Here is a 17,061-nt window from a genome sequence, read left to right on the forward strand (position 1 = left end):
GCTGTCTACTACAGTTGACCTTCATTTATCGCAGTTAATACGTTCCAGACTCTAGCGGTTGCACCTGGCATTGAAGGATTCCTGGGGTGCTCAAATACATAGACCCACAGTCCATATGTACAGTAATTTTCATTTTAATTGTAATACAGGGGTGTATAATTGACTCAGACAACTGAGCACGTGCTGTATCATTTTCACTGTCTCGATCAACTTTTTAATGAATATATTTGAAAAAACCGCGATAGAGTGAAGCCACGAAAAGTCGAAGCGCAAAGTGGCAAGGGCCGACTGTAGTTGTGTGGCCTCAAACAATTTGGCTAATCTGTTTTCTATGGCGGATTTGAGCTAAAGAATCTCTAAGATCTCCTTCTTGCTTATTACAGGTTGAATAGTGTCCTTCAAAATTCGTATGTTGAAGCCCTAACCCCCAGTACCTCAGAATGTGACTGTACTTGGAACAGAGCCTTTAAAGAGGTGATGCAGGCATAATGAGGTCAAATGGATGGGTCCCAATGTAATATAACTGGTGTCCTTATAAGAAGAGATTATGACACAGGCAGGTACAGAGGGAAGACCATGTAAAAACACAGGGAGAATGCAGCCACCTACACTCCAGGGAGAGAGGTGATAGAAAAAGTCAACTGACACCATGATTGTTAGGGTTTTGTTTAGGCCAGTGGTGCGGGCTTGTGAAAGAATTCACAACTGAGAGAAGAGAGAAAAGGAAGGAACTTTATTTTGTCTTTCCCCATAGACAGGGAAGGGCCAAATACCAGGTGGCACTGAGCAACAAAAGGTAGGAGAGTTGCCTTTTATTGGGAGGGGTCATATTTTAAGTCACATAGATGCCAGGGGTTGGTTGTCTTGAGGAGTTTCTGTTTGTTGGTTCTTTGAGAGACAGTTTGGCTGAAGTGCCGAGGGGTTTCTTATCATCTCTTCGATGGCCTGTAAAACATATTTGGAAGTAAAGAGAAAAAGAATTTCACCTAAAGGAGTTGCAAAGAATTAGAAAGAGGCTAAAAATGGCTGGAAAAGGGCCCAGCCCTTGTCTTTTTTACTTGTTGTGAAACCACACAATGAATGGGTCTGGGCCGCCTGTCACTACTTGAGCCAATTAAGCAGAGATAAGGTTGAATCATATGTAAGCATTTATTCCAATATTGCCAGCAGTATGGGAGAGCAGTGGGTCATCCTGTAAAAATCTCCCCACCACCACCACTTGCCAGCTGCTTTTAAAGGGTAGAGAAACAATCACTACTTGAGAAAAGGCAGTTAGGCAAAAAGGAAAAAAAATGGGTAATATGGTTACAGGCAAGGGGAGAGGAATGTGGATGGGGTGCAGCAGGGGCTGGTTGCCAGTGAGTTGCAGTCATGGGTCCTGTGCTCCAATAATCAGGTTGTTAATCTTTCCATGATGTCAGATAGTCCCCCTTGTCCTCTGATTAATAAAATGGATGGCATTCCCGAGGTAAACTCCCGGCCAGGTCAGAGTGGGCTTTTCCTCAATCAGAACAAAGCAATCCTGACCAACATTGTAAAAAATGGTTAACATTTTTCTAACTATGGCTAGTGCCCCACTATGATTGGTTTTTTTACTCTTCTAATATTTTCTATTAATTCTAATATTCTTTCCTGACCCTTTCAGTTGGGTAGAAAGGTGGTTTGAAGTTGCAGACACCTGCAACCTCCGTGTTTACTTACCGGATGCTTCTCATAAATTGTGGGGGGAAAATCATAAAAAAAGAGAAGTCCTATCTTCTATCCTTACAATGATCTTAGACTTTTACCTTCCAGAACAGTAAGAAAATAAATCTGTTGTTTAAGCCACCCAATCTGTGAAATTTTTCTATGGCAACCCCAGCAAATTAATACACTGCTTCAACATTCTAATTCTGCATGATCTTTTACAGTCCATTCTTTTCCCAGGACACACAAATAAATATCTGCCACAAGGGGGCCACGCTGCCCTAAGAGTGAACACCCTAGCTCCTGACCCCCAAGAGTGATTGCAGGTAGCAGAGGGGGCAGATAGATGCCCAGATGCACAGCTTGAAGTCTTTCCACCAAACTGGGACAACTCAAAATGCAAGTCAGCCTGGAAAGGCTCATTTCAAGTAAGGTGGCCAGGAACTCCAAAGTCAAAAGTCAGACACTAGTCTCCTGATTCCTGCTCCTTTAAACTGGCCTCTGCCCCCCCTGGCTCTAAAGATATGTTGTAAAGCACGGTCAGCTGACCTCCAAGCAATGAGTCAACAAGAAGAAGCATGGCAGTAGAATGAGAAACACTCAGAAGTAAGGCTCTCTCACACACACATATAGGGTACCCACCCTCAAAAAATGTATACACACAAAACAGTGTAATTATAAAGCCAGTGTTTATTAAAATACATTTCAATTTCTAAATGTAATAGAATCTATAGACATCCTCTATACATTTTCTGGAAAGTGAAGTCCATAGATTTAGATGCCATCAAAGGCAGGAGGACAGTAAGTATCCAACCTGCTTTTCTCAGGGTCAAATACAGTAACTGAAGTTAAGTATCAACTAGCCCAATTTGTCTGAAGACAGATGTGCTCCTGATAGTCTTTGATTGATGGGTCCAACAAAAGGCATGCAACTACAGGCAATACATGATCCTGGGTAAGATTTTAGAGCAGGAAAAAAAAAAAAAACTATAAAAGAACATTATTGTGATGAAATTTAAATATGGAACATGGATTAGATAACCACATTGTGTTAAAACTCCTGATTTTGATAATTGTACTATGTCATGTAAGAAAATGACTTGTTTTTAGGAAATACACTAGTTTAAAAAATAATGAGGCAAATTTTCAGCTTATTCTCCATAGTTCAGAAAATAAATAATATATATGCATGTATATCAATATACACATATATAAATAATTTCATAGAATATATGCACCCCTATGTTCATAGCAGCGCTATTTACAATAGCTAAGATCTGAAAACAGCGCAAGTGACCATCAGTAGATGAGTGGATAAAAAAGCTGTGGTACATTTACAGAATGGAATACGATGTAGCTGTAAGAAAGAAAGATCTCTTACCCCTTGAGACGACATGGAGGGACCAGGAGAGAATTATGCTGAGCAAAATAAGCCAGTTAGAGAAAGACAAGTACCACATAATCTCAATTATTTATGGAACATATGAACAGAATAAGCTGACAATCAAAACAGATCCAGAGACACGCAAGTAGGGAACAGACTGACAAATTTCAGAGAGAAGGGAGATAGAGCAGAGGGGGCATAAACCAAAGAACGTATATACATATATGCACAACCAATGGACACAGACAATAATGTGGGGAAGGCAGGAAGGAGGTGGGAGTGAGGAAGAGGGGGTCAATTGGGGAAAACAAGGAAAACATTGTAATACTCTCAACAATAAAGATAAAAAACAAAAAAAGACATTTCTAATAAGAGCTGGTTTGCAGATTACCATTGGTTGAAATGCACAGTGGTCTGCTCCAAATTTGAAGAATTACCTACTCCAACCATCTCACTTGTTATTATTTGGAAAAGGAGTATAAGTTATATGAATACTATTATTCCACTTTTCCACTGACTACCTCCAGCTTATGGTTGAGGTCTACTGACTCCCATTCCTTCACTTATTTAAAAATTTTGTCATCTGGATTTTCCTCTCACCCCGCAGACACCATCCTTTTCTTCACTTGCCTGTGTCCTTTAGTTTGGATACCAGTATCTCCTTTACTCCTTTGCATTTTTCATTCAACTGGTCATACATATTAATGTATGAACATGAATGTTTATAGAGGTCTTCAGTTCTTCACACCCAAGCTCATTGGCTTAGCTAAAATACCCTTTAGGCTAAGGTTCTACCTCTCTGTTATCCTAGCAGACCTGCCCATATGGTTATTCTGACTAGAATGCAGAGTTTTAAGGGCAGGGTTGAAATCAATGCTGTTCATTCCCCTACAGCCATTCACTACCAGAGGATCACCCAAGAGAACCATCTTCCATCCTTCCTTATGCTGCCTGAACCCTAAATGGCTGGCCCTCTCAGAATGCGTACCTGCCCTCCTGGCTTCCTGGGGTTTGGCAAATGGGAGTCACTCGCAGGAGAGCCGCCTTTGTGTGTCCCTCTCCCTTGAGGCATAATCACGACTCCATGGCTCCATTGCTCCTTTCAGCAGAGGGGTAGTAACAGCTTCCTGCTATTACTAGTTCCTGGAGCTTCACCATGATTTGTTGATTTCCTCGCCACTGCTCACTATTCTAGATATTGTCCCTTCATTCAATTCTTCTCAGTTAAACCCTTTGTTTATGCCATTTATTTCCTGCTGGACATAGAAGAACCCTGACGGATACAATCTCATTTATCAACTAGTAAAGCTTTAGACACAAAGTAGTGCCCAATAAAGTGAACTAAAGAATAGATCCTAGATAGAAATTTGAAATGAAGGATAGTTTTTTATTGTTGGGTGGCTCACCTTCAAACTTTTAAATAGGGAAGCTGGGTATTACTTGGCCAAAGATGAACAATGAAACTCTTATCAATAGCTGTACTGAAGGTCTGGCCCTCAACCCCACATTTGCTGACTGAGCTGTTTCAAAGAGCATGTATAAATTTAGTAGCAGCCCAAAATTGAAATTTACTTTGCTCTCTGTTGTGATGACTAGGTTTATGTCGTCTTTCATCATTAGAGGAAATATATAGAGATAGAAAATATATTCATTTAGAAAGAAAACAATTCACCAGTCAGCAGAAAGACTATATTTACAGGACACACTAAAAGGAAAAACTAGTTCCTTGGCAAAGAGCTTTTTATTTTCAGAAGATGAAAAAATGAAGAAATGTCCCCAAATGATAATGAAGACACTTCCCAGGCATCCTCAAAGGCTATGGCTTTTCAGAGGTAAACCTAAAATAAATTCCATTGCAAAGGGTGGCACCCAAGTTTGATTCTGGCTGTGTATTTTGTTCTGTGACCAGCCTTTGCTAAACCTAGCAGTTTAAACTCAAGTGGCAGAGCTGTGAGTGGCCCATCCCTAAAATGCCTTTGGACTGTCCTTGATGACCCTAATTGTATGACTTAGTATCTGCAAGGATCAATTAAACAGAATATTTTGGACCACATTCTCCCAGGGTACATTACTTTTTTAAGGTAACCTGAGTTTTTGGGTACTACACATATTGGATCTGAAAGTGCCTTTGCCAGGATTTGCTACATGATGCCTAGTCACCTTGAAGATAAATCCCAGAGTATCACAGAGCCAACACACCCATGTTCCCAAGCCTGCATGTCAAGCACTGTTTGGCTGAGTCACAGCGTTGTTGCAGAGCTGCCTCTTAAAAGCTCATAAGAACCAATTGTTAAATTTTCAGGAATTTTGGGAACTGGTTGACACCTCTTTGGTAGCTTCAGGTGGGAGTATTTACACCCAGGAATTGACAAACACTATAAATTAGAACATTTCTTCCCCTTGAAAACCAGTTGTTTAATGTTTATCGGCATCACATTACCTATGAAATAATATAGATCCAACTCTCCAGAGGCTGAAATTGCTAAAAAGGACACTTTTGAAGTCCTTCTGGTCTCTGCAAACTCAAAGAAAAGAATCACTCTTCCTGAGTATATTATTTAATATGATATCCTAAATTTAAATGTCCAGTTTTTAAAAATTAGACTATAATTAGAGTATACAGCCTGAGAAAATGGTTTGTTTTGATTTCAAGTTGGCTCAAGAAGTTTCTGAAAATTAATTTATGATATATTGCCTTATAAAGTTAAAATGCCTTTCAAAATTGTATGGGACCACTTCAAAAACCGGGAAGTCAGCCAGTAAATTAAAGTATATGACTATAAGAGAAAAAGAGATTTATCTCAAAATTAGTTTAGGCTCAGCTGGAGGACTTTGTGTCTATTTTTTCTTTTCTTTTTTTTTATTTATTAATTTGTTTTTGTTACAGATGTTTCTCATTTTTCCCCCAGCTTTGTTGTCTATGTTCATTGGTCATGCATACATGCATGTAAGTTCTTTATCTCTTCCCCCACAAAACCCCCTCCTCTGTGGCTTGTCAGTCTGTACCCCACCTTATTTTTTCTTTATTATTATTATTTTTTTAATCCTCACCCAAGGATATGTTTAAAGAGGGGAAGGGAAAGAGAGAGAGAAACATCTATATGAGAGAGAAACATTGACTGGTTGCCTCCTGTATATGCCCCAACTGGGAATCAAACCCACAACCTAGATATGTGCCCTGATTGGGAATTGAACCTGCAACCTTTTGGTATATAAGACAATGCTCCAACCAACTGAGCAACCCAGCCAGGGCTTGGTTTCTTTCTTTTTTTTTATCCTCACCCGAGGACATTTTTGCATTTATTTTCAGATAGAGCAGGAGGGAGAGAGGAAGGAAGAGAGAGAGAAACATCGACATGAGACAGACACATTGAGTGGTTGCCACCCACACGACCCCATCCAGGGCCAGGGACAAAATGCAACTGAGGTACGTGCCCTTAGTGGGAACCAAACCCAGGACTCTCTGGTCCACAGGCCAACGCTCTAACCGCTGAGCCAAACCAGCCAGGGCAGGGCTTGGTTTCTATTTCAGTGGAAAAGAAGGCAATCCCTAGTTAATCTCAATATCTTTTTCCCCTGAAATAATGGCTGACTATTGGCTTTGTTGTTTTTGGCCAAGTCTTCTATCAAAACAAAAATTTTGCAACTGCAATGAGCTAACTTGGGAAACAATTTTATAACATTTCTGAGGAACCACAAAACATTTGTTTTACTCTTTCTGAAGACCAGCAGTGGGACTAGGAACAGAATAGTATTTTGCCTTGCAACAAAGATAAGGTCAGCAGCTGGAAGAATATCTCAGTTCAATGAAGGGTCATCCAGAGCCCATGAAATGTCTTCCAAACGAGTAATGAATATACCTCACACAATATCCCAACCAGCTAAAATCCTGGATCCATTCAGGTGGCTATTAGGAAATAAATGGTGAACTTTATTTACCATACAATAAATTGTAATCTAGGCAGCTAGTTTTAACAAAAACAATGTGAACAGAGGTGAGCTTCAAAAACAGACTTACATTTTAGAAGAACCAGGAGAAAATGTCTTGACGTGGTTGGAAAAAAAGAAAAGCTTCCTGCATTTACTCAGGTCATTCCGATGAGGGCAGAAAATCCAAGTTAGGCAACGTTATTAGTACTGATAGATTGTAAAAAAAAAAATCTATCAGCTCATCTATCAGTAAAATGCCCTCAAAAAGCCTATTAAATATGTATCACTGAAGATATTTGAAATATCCTGATAAACTGTGTCACAGGACATACCATGATTTAAACCATGGATACTTGAGTTAAATAGTCTAGGTTTAAATCCTTCATGACCCATTAGTTATGTGATCTCTCTAAGCCTCACATGCCTTATCCATAAAGTGGAGGTGATAGCTGTGCCCAAAAAACTTGTGGGAATTAAATGATTTCCTTAGAATGGTGTGTGGCACATAGTAAGTGCTTAATAAATATCAGCCATTATTTTTTGCATGTAGCCTGACTTATTTGTCTTAATTTGCAGAAAGGGAAGGCAGCTTATCATTGGGGTATTACCATTGTGGGTGACTGGAACTCACTGCATCTGGGCACTCTAGGAAACAGTAGGACATACCACAGGGATAGCCCACCCATGGGGAGAGAAAAGCTCACCCTCAACTCCCTGTCCATTTTGGTTGAGGGCTGCTCCTAAGGACATTAACACTTTAGGACAAGGGATAGAAAATAGCAGGTAGTTCAGAGTAAGTAGCCTTCGACATTAGAAATAAGTGCTATGGGGACATGAGAGGCCCAGCAGCAGCTGCTAGAGTCCCACATCATTGTTTTCAGATCATTAGATAAACTGAAGTTTCCTTTATATATTTGTTTTAATGGGTCAACCCTCTAGTGACAATAATGCAATGAAACAAAAACTGTGTTCCTTCTAAAAAAATAGTTTTAATGGAGGTACTAAGATAAGAAATAAATTATGTAACTTTAAAAAATGTGGTCTGGCCCTGACCATTTTGGCTCAGCGGTTAGAGCGTCAGCCTGCGGTCCAGGGAGACCCGGGTTCGGTTCCCACTAAGGGCGCATACCTCGGTTGCAGTTTGTCCCTGGCCCTGGTTGGTCATGTGGGTGGCAGCCACTCAATGTGTCCCTTTCACATCAATGTTTCTCTCTCTCTCTCTCTCCCTCCCTCCCCTTCTATCTGAACAAAAAATGGAAAAAAATGTCCTCGGGTGGGGATAAAAAAAAAATGTGGTCTGGCCACAGTGGTTAGTTGGTTGAGTATCATCCCATGCACCAAAAGGCTGCTGGTTCAATTCCCTGTCAAGGCACATACCTGGGTTGTAGATTCAATCCCCAGTCAGGGCACACACAGAAGGCATCTGATTGATGTTTCTCTCTCACATCAATGTTTCTCTCTCTCTCCACGCCACCCACCCCCAAGCATGTCCTTGAGTGAGGATTTTAAAAAATGTTTGTAAAAAATAAAAAAAAAATAAAAAACAAAACAAGCAAGAATTTTAAAAAAGGAAAAAAAAAAAAAAAGAGAATAAAAATGTGTTTGTAAATTCCCATCAAATCAACACAGTATTGGGAATAATGTATGAAGTTTAAACCCTAATTCTGCTTTCAGCCAATTACCTCTTCCTCAATATCCTTTGCCTGAAGTGAAGGATGTATCTAATATTTTAAACTGTGCTGTGGAATAGCCAAGCCTCCATGAAAAAGGAAAACGTCCTTCTTTTTCCTCCCAATCACCAACCTTTTAGTAGTTCAAGATTTTAGGACAAATAACAGGTTAAGACTTTCCCATGCATCCAGACAGAGGTTCGAATACTAAACAATAATTAACACCTATAAACTCCATTCCTAAACTGAAAAATATACCTGTTACATAATCTGATCCTTTGTGTCTTTTTCAAGTGAAAAGAGGAAAGTCTGTGTATTGGTCAATATTCTTAAAATAAATAGTCATTTACCACATAATGATGTTTCAGTCAATGATGAACTGTATATATGATGGTGGTCCCATAAGATTATAATGGAGCTCAAAAATTCCTATTGTTCAGTGATACTATAGCCACCATAATGTTGTAGCACAACACAGTATTCATGTGTTTGTGGTAATGCTGGTGTAAACAAACCTGCCAGTCATATAAAAGTATAGCACATATAATAATGTACAGTACATAATACTTGATAATGATTAAAAAATCTGTTACTGATTTATGTATTTACTATACTAGACCTTTTAATCGTTATTTTAGAGTATAATCTTTTTACTTGTATGAAAGTTTTCTGTAAAACAGTATGTGTGTTATGCTGGCAGCAGCCTTGTATGTCTTAGTTTACCTCATTTCTTCATTGCATCATTTTCTCTTGTGCTTGATTTAATCTTGTGTTGTTTTGTACAGTAACATACTGTACAGGCTTATAGCCTAGGAGCAATAGGCTATACCATATAGCCTAGGAGTGCAGGATATACCATCTAGGTTTGTGCAAGTGCACTCTATAATATTTGCACAACAAAAATCGCCTGCCTGGCTGGTGTGGCTCAGTGGTTGAACGTCGACACATGCACCAAGAGTTCACCAGTTCCATTCCCAGTCAGGGCGCATGCCCATGTTGTGGGTCAGATCCCCAGTGAGGGGCATGTAGGAGGTGGCTAATTGATGTTCTCTCTCACTGATGTTTCTATCTCTCTCTCCCTCTTCCTTCCTTTCTCTCTAAAAATCAATAATAAAAAAAAGTTTTAAATGGCCTAACCATGCATTTCTCAGAACACATCCCCATCATTAAGAGACCCATAACTGTAACCCTCAGAGGTAAAGATTGATAGATTTGCCTACATAAAATACAAACTTTTTCTGTGCCACTAAAAAAAAAAGAAAACCCTAAACAATGTTAAAAGTTAATTAAAAACCTGGGGGAAAGTTTGCAGAATAGACAAAGAAAGATTACAAGTCAATAAAAAACAAACATCCAATAGAAAAGTGGACAAAGAACAAATGCAGTTGAGAATTCAATGTTACAAAGTCTGACCATTTGAGATACTTTCAAATGAAAAGAAAAATAGCCATATATAAGTGGCCCAAGTTTCTAAAGAAAATAATTACTTTAGGGTTTGATATGAACTGTGAAAGTTTAAAAAATAAGGTACATGGTCAAAATATATGAAAGGATGTTCAACCTCACTATTCATCAAAATACAGTGAATATAAAACATCAGATCTCACTTATATGTGGAATCTAATGAACAAAATAAACTGATGACTAAAATAGAACCAGAGGCATGGAAACATGGAACAGATGAACAAATCTCAGAGGGAAGCGGGTAGGGGAGGGCAGGAAAAGATTAGCCAAAGAACTTTTATGTATATATGCATTGCCCATGGACACAAATAATAGGGTGGTGAAGGTCTGGGTTAAGGTGGGAGGGGGAAATGGGGGAAAAAAGAGGGGAGGACATCTGTAATACTCTCAACAATAAAGATACAAAAAAGTTAACACATGAAAAAATACAGTGAATATATAAAATGAAAAGGTGGTACCTCTCCACAAATTAGTGAAAATGAAAAAGAACATAAATACCTATCTAATGTTGATGTGGGTCCAGAGACCCAGATATTCATATACTATTCTTAGAAATATATATTGATGTAACATTTCTAGAAAGCAAACGGACAATATGCTTGATATTTATTTAAATAGCCCATGAACTTTGTCCTAGCAGTTCTACTTACAGGAATTTAGCCTACAGAAATAATTGGATGTCTGAACCCTCCATATTCTCAATGGATGCTGTATCAGTCAGGGGTTTCCAGAGAACCAGAACCAATGCACACACACGTATATATAGGGATGGGAGTGGCTGGCAAGTCTGAGATCTAGAGAGTAGGATAGCAGGACAGCAATTCAGGTAGGATTTCTAATGTTGCAGTCTTGAGATGAATTCCTTCTTCTCCAGGAAACTCTGTTTTTTGTTGCTTAAGGCCTTCAATTGATTGAAGGAGGCCCATCCTCATTATGGAGGGTAATCTGCTTTACTTAAAGTCAACTGATTATAAATGTTAATCACAACTACAAAATACCTTCATGTCAACATCTAAACTAGTGGGCACTATAGTCTAGCCAAGTTGACACATAACATTTACTATCACAGATGGTTGTGCCTGCTACTTCACAGAGAAAATAGGAATTGTGTTTTCAGTTCAACACCCCATCTCCCTTCCTGGGGACCTCTTATCAACATTTGAGTTTATTGACAACATTCTCCTTCTTGAAGCACTCCTTCTTAGCTCTATGATTTCACTCGCTTCTGGAGGTTCTCCCTTTTCTTATTCCTTCTCAGCCTCTTGAGGGATCCTCTTCAACTTTACATCTTTGAATTATTGGGTTTCCTGGGACACCTGCAGTGTCTTCCCACCAACTCTTTGGAATCTGATTCATTTATTTATCCAACAAATATTTACTGTGAACCTACTATATGCCAATACTCTTTAGGCACTAGGAATACAGAAGGGGAAAAAGATAGAAATCCCTGTTCTTGTAGAGTTATATTCAAATGGGGAAAATAGAAAGTAACTAATATGAACAAGTAAAAATATACTATGTTAGATGATGATAAGTACTATTGAGAAAAATGAAGCAGAGAAGGGAACTGGGAGGATAGGGGTGTGTGTGGTAATTTTAGACAAGGTGGTCAGGGACAGTCCCTGAGTAGAGAAAATACCTGAGTAGTGATGGGCAAGACATTTGGATGCCTAAACACAGGGAAGAGTAAGTGTAATAGAGTATTCCTGGTTTGTTCAAGGAAGAGTCAGGAGGCTGGCTCGGTGAGACCAGAGAAAGTGAGGATAGAATGGAGGGTTATGAGATCAGAAAGGATAATCAAGGCGCCTGATATTAGAGGGTTTCTACAAATCCTTCATACCAATTTGGCTTTACTATGAAAGTGAAGGGAAGCCACTGAGAGATTTTGTTTGTTTTTGTTGTTTTTTTAATTCTCACCCAAATATATATATTTTTTCCCATTGATTTTCAGAGGGAGTGGAAGGAAGGAAGGGAGGGACACACACACACACACACACACACACACACACTATCATATCAATTGGTTGCCTCCTGCACAAGACGGGGATGAAACCTGCAACCCAGGCACATGCCTTTCACTGGGAATCGAATCCATGACCCTTCAGTGCTTGGGCTGATGCTCTAACCCCTTAGCCACACCAGCCAGGGTGCCAATGAGAGTTTTGACAAAGAAGTGGCATAAACTGATTTACAATTTACAGGGTCATTTGATTGGCTGTGTTAAGAATAACAAAAGCAAGGAAACCAGTTAAGAGGTTATTGTAATAATCCATTTTTATGTGATGGTGAGGTGGACTGGGTGGTAGCAATAGAGGTAGTGAGGAGTGGGAAAATCATGGATATATTTTGAAGATAGAGCCAAGAGGATTTGCTGACATGGGGTATGACAGAAAGAGAGTAATCAATGATAAATCTGAGGATTTTGGCCCGAGTAAGTGGAAGGATGAAACTGCCATTTATAAGATAGGGAGGATTATAGGCACATCAGATCACTTAAGCGAGAATCTCAGGAGTTCTGTTTTAATCATCATAAATTGAGATATTTATCAAACATCCAAGGGCAAATGTTGAATAGACAGCTCCATCTGTAAGTCTGGAGCTCTGGGGAGAGATTAAGGAAGGAGATATAAACTTAGGAACCATCATCATAGAGCTGATATTTAAAGTAATGAAACTAAATCAGAATACAAGGGAAATTAGGGTAGATAGAAAAGAGAAAAAAGTCTATGAACTGAGTATGGGGGCACTCTAGAGATTAGAAATCAGGAGATATAAGGAAGAACCTACAAAAGAGACTGAAAAGGAATAGCCAGACAGGTAGGTAGAAAATCTGGAGAATGTGGGATTCTGGAAGCCAAGTAAGTAAAGTGTACAAGGAAAAGAGAAGATGTGATTCACTGTGTCAAATGACACGAGTACTAAGAACTGACCATTAGATTTAGCAGTATGAAGTTGCCTGGTCACCTTGGTAAGAGCAGTTTCAAAAGTGATGGGGATGGAACTAAGAGGATGAAATGCTCAACTCAACAAGCAGAACTAACACTTAGAAAATAGTTGATAGAGCAAACAAAAGAATCCCATAAAAGAATTACTTTAAATAAAAGAATTACTTTAATAAAAAAAACTACACATATTTAATGTTTATCTTCTATGTGCCAAGTGATATTCTAGGAACTGGCAACTCAGCAATAAAGAAAACAAGTCTCTGCTTTCATGGAGCATATATTTTATTGGAGGCAAAGACACAATGAACAGCTAAACAAATAAACAATGCCAGTTGCTTAAGCTGTTTTGAAAAAATACAGATGGAAAAGGGGATTGAAAGGGTATGAGGGGGAATTATTTTAGATGGTGTGATCATTGTAACCTCTCAGATTTGAGTAGAGATCTTATATCAGTTAGGATTGGGGTCTTTGAAAAGACTGGCTTAAAAATTAAAATAATATATATTATCATGGTGTCTTAGTTAGCTCAGGATGCTATAACAAATACCATAAACTGGGTAGTTTAAAACAACATTCATTTCTCACAGTTCTGGAGGCTGTGAGTCTGAGGTCAGGGTACCAACATGGTCAAGTTCTGGTGAGGACCCTCTTTCAGGTTACAAACTGCCTACTTTTCATTGTATCCTCACATGGCAGAAAGAGGACTAGAGTGCTCTCTGGAGTCTCTTTTATAAAGGCATGAATCCCATTCATAAAGGCTCCACTCTCATGACCTAATTAACTCCAAAGATCCCATCTCCTAATACTATCACAGTGGGGATTAGGATTTCAGGATGAATTTTGGGGGTGTACAAACATTTAATCAATAATAGATGGCAAGTCTGATAAAAATAAGAGTCACAATCAATTATAATTGCTATAGAAAGGTAACAAAACTACAGTTACAGGTGACACTGATTATAGGGAATAGGGAATATTATGCACAATATTATATCCTTCCCAAATGAAAATCTACATAAAATGTATGATTTTCTAGAAGACAAAGCACCAGAATTGACTAAAGAAACAGAAACTTGAGAAGAACAACAATCACAGATAAAAACATAAAAATCAGATTAAGTTTCAACTTTAAATTAGAGTTATATTTCAGATCAGATCTAAGGACTTGCTGGTCTCTCAGACCAATACTATGAAAGAAAGCTTTACAGACTAGGTAAGTCCTACCTAATACAACATATTCAGACCAAAGTCAAAGAAAGAAATAGTCCCAACTTTTTCTCTAGTTTAGGACCAAAACTGGCCCAGGATGTCATAAACATAAAACCAAAATAAAACATAGGCCTATCTCACTTGTAAAAATAGGTATAAAGATCCTAAATGGCTAATAAACCAAATCTAACAGTAGGTCAAAATAACAAACATCGTGGCTCAGTAAAATCTAGCACAGAATGCAAGGATAGTTTAACATTAGAAAATCCATTAATAGAATTACTATGTTAACAGATCAAAGGGGGGAAACTCCTATGGTATCTCAAAAAATATTTAATAAAATGGAACACCCACTACCGCTAAAAAGTTTTAGCAAACTAGGACACGAAACTTCTTAGATTTGTTAAATGCAAAAAGTGTAAGAATGCTAAGAATGTAAGAGATGGTGGAATATTAGAAGCTTTCCACTAAAGTCAGGAACAAGGCAAAGATTCTTGCTATCATTGTTCTAGTCAACATTATGCTTTCAAATCTAGCCCATGCAAAGGCAAGAAATAGAATTTAATTTTAAAAATCAGAAACAGAATTGTTATTATGGTATTTATAGCTTATATAATATTTCCAAACATCGGAGAAAATCAGGTAGAGCCTGGCCAGTGTGGCTCAGTGGTTGAGTGTCGACCCACGCACCAAATCCCCAGTGAGGGGCATTCAGAAGGTGGCCAATAGATGTTCTCTCTCATCGATGTTTCTATCTCTCTCTCTCTCCCTCTCCCTTCCCCCCTTCTAAAAATCAGTAAAGAGCGTCGGCTCACGGACCAGAGAGGCCTGGGTTCAGTTCCTGCTAAGGGCATGTACCTTGATTACAGTTTGTCCCCAGCCCCAACTGGGGCCATGTGGGTGGCAACCACGCAGTGTGTCTCTCTCTCTCTCTCCCTCCCTCTCTCCCTCCTGCTCTATCTCAAGATAAATGCAAAAATGTCCTCGGGTGAGGATAAAAAAATTTTTTAAATCAATAAAAAAGAAAAAGAAAATTAAGTAGAAAAGTGAAAGCCCTGGCTGGTTTGGCTCAGTGGTTGGAGAATTGGCCTGCAGATGGGAGAGTCCCGGGTTCGGTTCCTGCTAGGGGCATGTACCAGGAAAAAAAAAAAAAAAGAACTGCTTACCTTCACCTCAGTAATACATACAAAATATAAATAATGAAAACCATAAAATACCTAAAAACCCAATTAAGCCACACATAGACTGTACATGACGAGAAATGTAAAGTTGTACTAAGCAGTATAAAAGAAGAAATAAACAATTATAGAAACATGTCATATTCATATGTGAGAAGAGTCAATACTGTAAAAATATGGAGTCTCCACCAATTGAAAATTAAAAACAATACAATCCCAATAAAATACAATCAGAACGTTTTATAGAACTTCACAAGCTGATTCTAAAATTCATAGGAAAGAGAAAGTATATAAGGATAACTAAGAATAATTTTAAAAGAATAGTAAGTGCCTATCAAAATTTAAAATATAAGTGGTATCTATATAAGGAACAAATTGGTGGAAAAAATAACAAGCAATAGACTCATGTTATTCTGTCTCCATATGAGAAGTCTATTCTATGGGAATTTATTCTATTCTATGGAGATGGAATATACGGTAAAATGATATTTCATGTTAATGAGAAGAGGATAAACTAGTTCTGGAAAAAGTGGATATACATTTGGAAAAAATAAAATTAGATATTGACAACATATAAAATTAAATCCAAATGAAATCTTGGTGGTAGAAAAGAACTTTTAATGAAAAATTTAAAATGCAATAACCACCAAAAAAGGATTGATAAATTTATCTTATTATCATCACTTAATATGTTTAACATTAAAATATATACTAAATGATACGATAAACAAAGTTAAAAGATGAGAAACAACTAGGAGATATATCTTTTTCACATAAATAAAACATATTCTGGGTTAATAGCCAGAACACAGTAAAACTACTAAAATCAGCCCTGGCCAGTGTGGCACAGTTTGAAGTGTCTTCTTGTGCCCCAAAGGGTCTCAGTTCAATCCCTGGTCAGGGCCCATGCAGCAGGCAGCCAATCAATGTTTCTCTCTCTCCCTCTCTCTCTACAATCAATAAAAAGCATATCAAAAACATATCCTCGGATGAAGATTAAAGAAAAAACTACTAAAATAAAAAAGAGACAAACTAAAGGAAAATTAAGCAATATGTGAATATGTATTTCACAGAAGAGAAAATATAAAAAATCCCAATAAACATGAGAAAAGATGCTCAACATCACTAGTAACCAGAAAATTGCAAATGTAAGCAATAAAATACATTTTTCATTCATCAGACTGACAAAATTCACAAAGGTTAATATCCAGAGTTGGTGAGGATGTGGGAAGACAGTACCCTTCCATACAGTTGGTAAGAAAATAAATAGATAAAAGCTTTTTGGAACAGCAATTTATCTTATGTTTCAAAAATTAAATGTGTATATATTCTCCAGCCCTGAAGTTCCACTTTTTAGTTATCTATATTAGATCTGTACTACCCATGTTCACAAAGAAGCATGCACAAGGATGCTAACTGCACATTTATTTGTCATTGGGAGCTACTTAAATATTTCTCACAAAGATAAATAATAAACTTTTGTGTTTTCTTATGGAACACTATATCACAGAGCTAAGAATGAAATGGGTCTCTAAATATAGCCATAGACAGATGACATACTTCTGAATGAAGAAGCAAGTTAGAATGAGATTGAA

General features: G+C 38.0%; 1 long non-coding RNA gene across 1 annotated transcript in view; it reads right to left on the minus strand.

Annotated features, from left to right (window-relative positions):
* Positions 1-718: 718 nt before the first annotated feature.
* Positions 719-17,061, minus strand: part of LOC118618982 — a 39,036-nt gene continuing 22,693 nt past the window's right edge. The window contains exon 2 of the long non-coding RNA XR_004957118.1: positions 719-945. This is a non-coding gene — a long non-coding RNA (uncharacterized LOC118618982). The remainder of the gene's footprint in view (positions 946-17,061) is intronic.

The sequence above is a fragment of the Molossus molossus genome, unplaced genomic scaffold, assembly GCF_014108415.1.
Source record: "Molossus molossus isolate mMolMol1 unplaced genomic scaffold, mMolMol1.p scaffold_m16_p_6, whole genome shotgun sequence".
In the NCBI taxonomy this organism is placed as follows: Eukaryota; Metazoa; Chordata; class Mammalia; order Chiroptera; family Molossidae; genus Molossus; species Molossus molossus.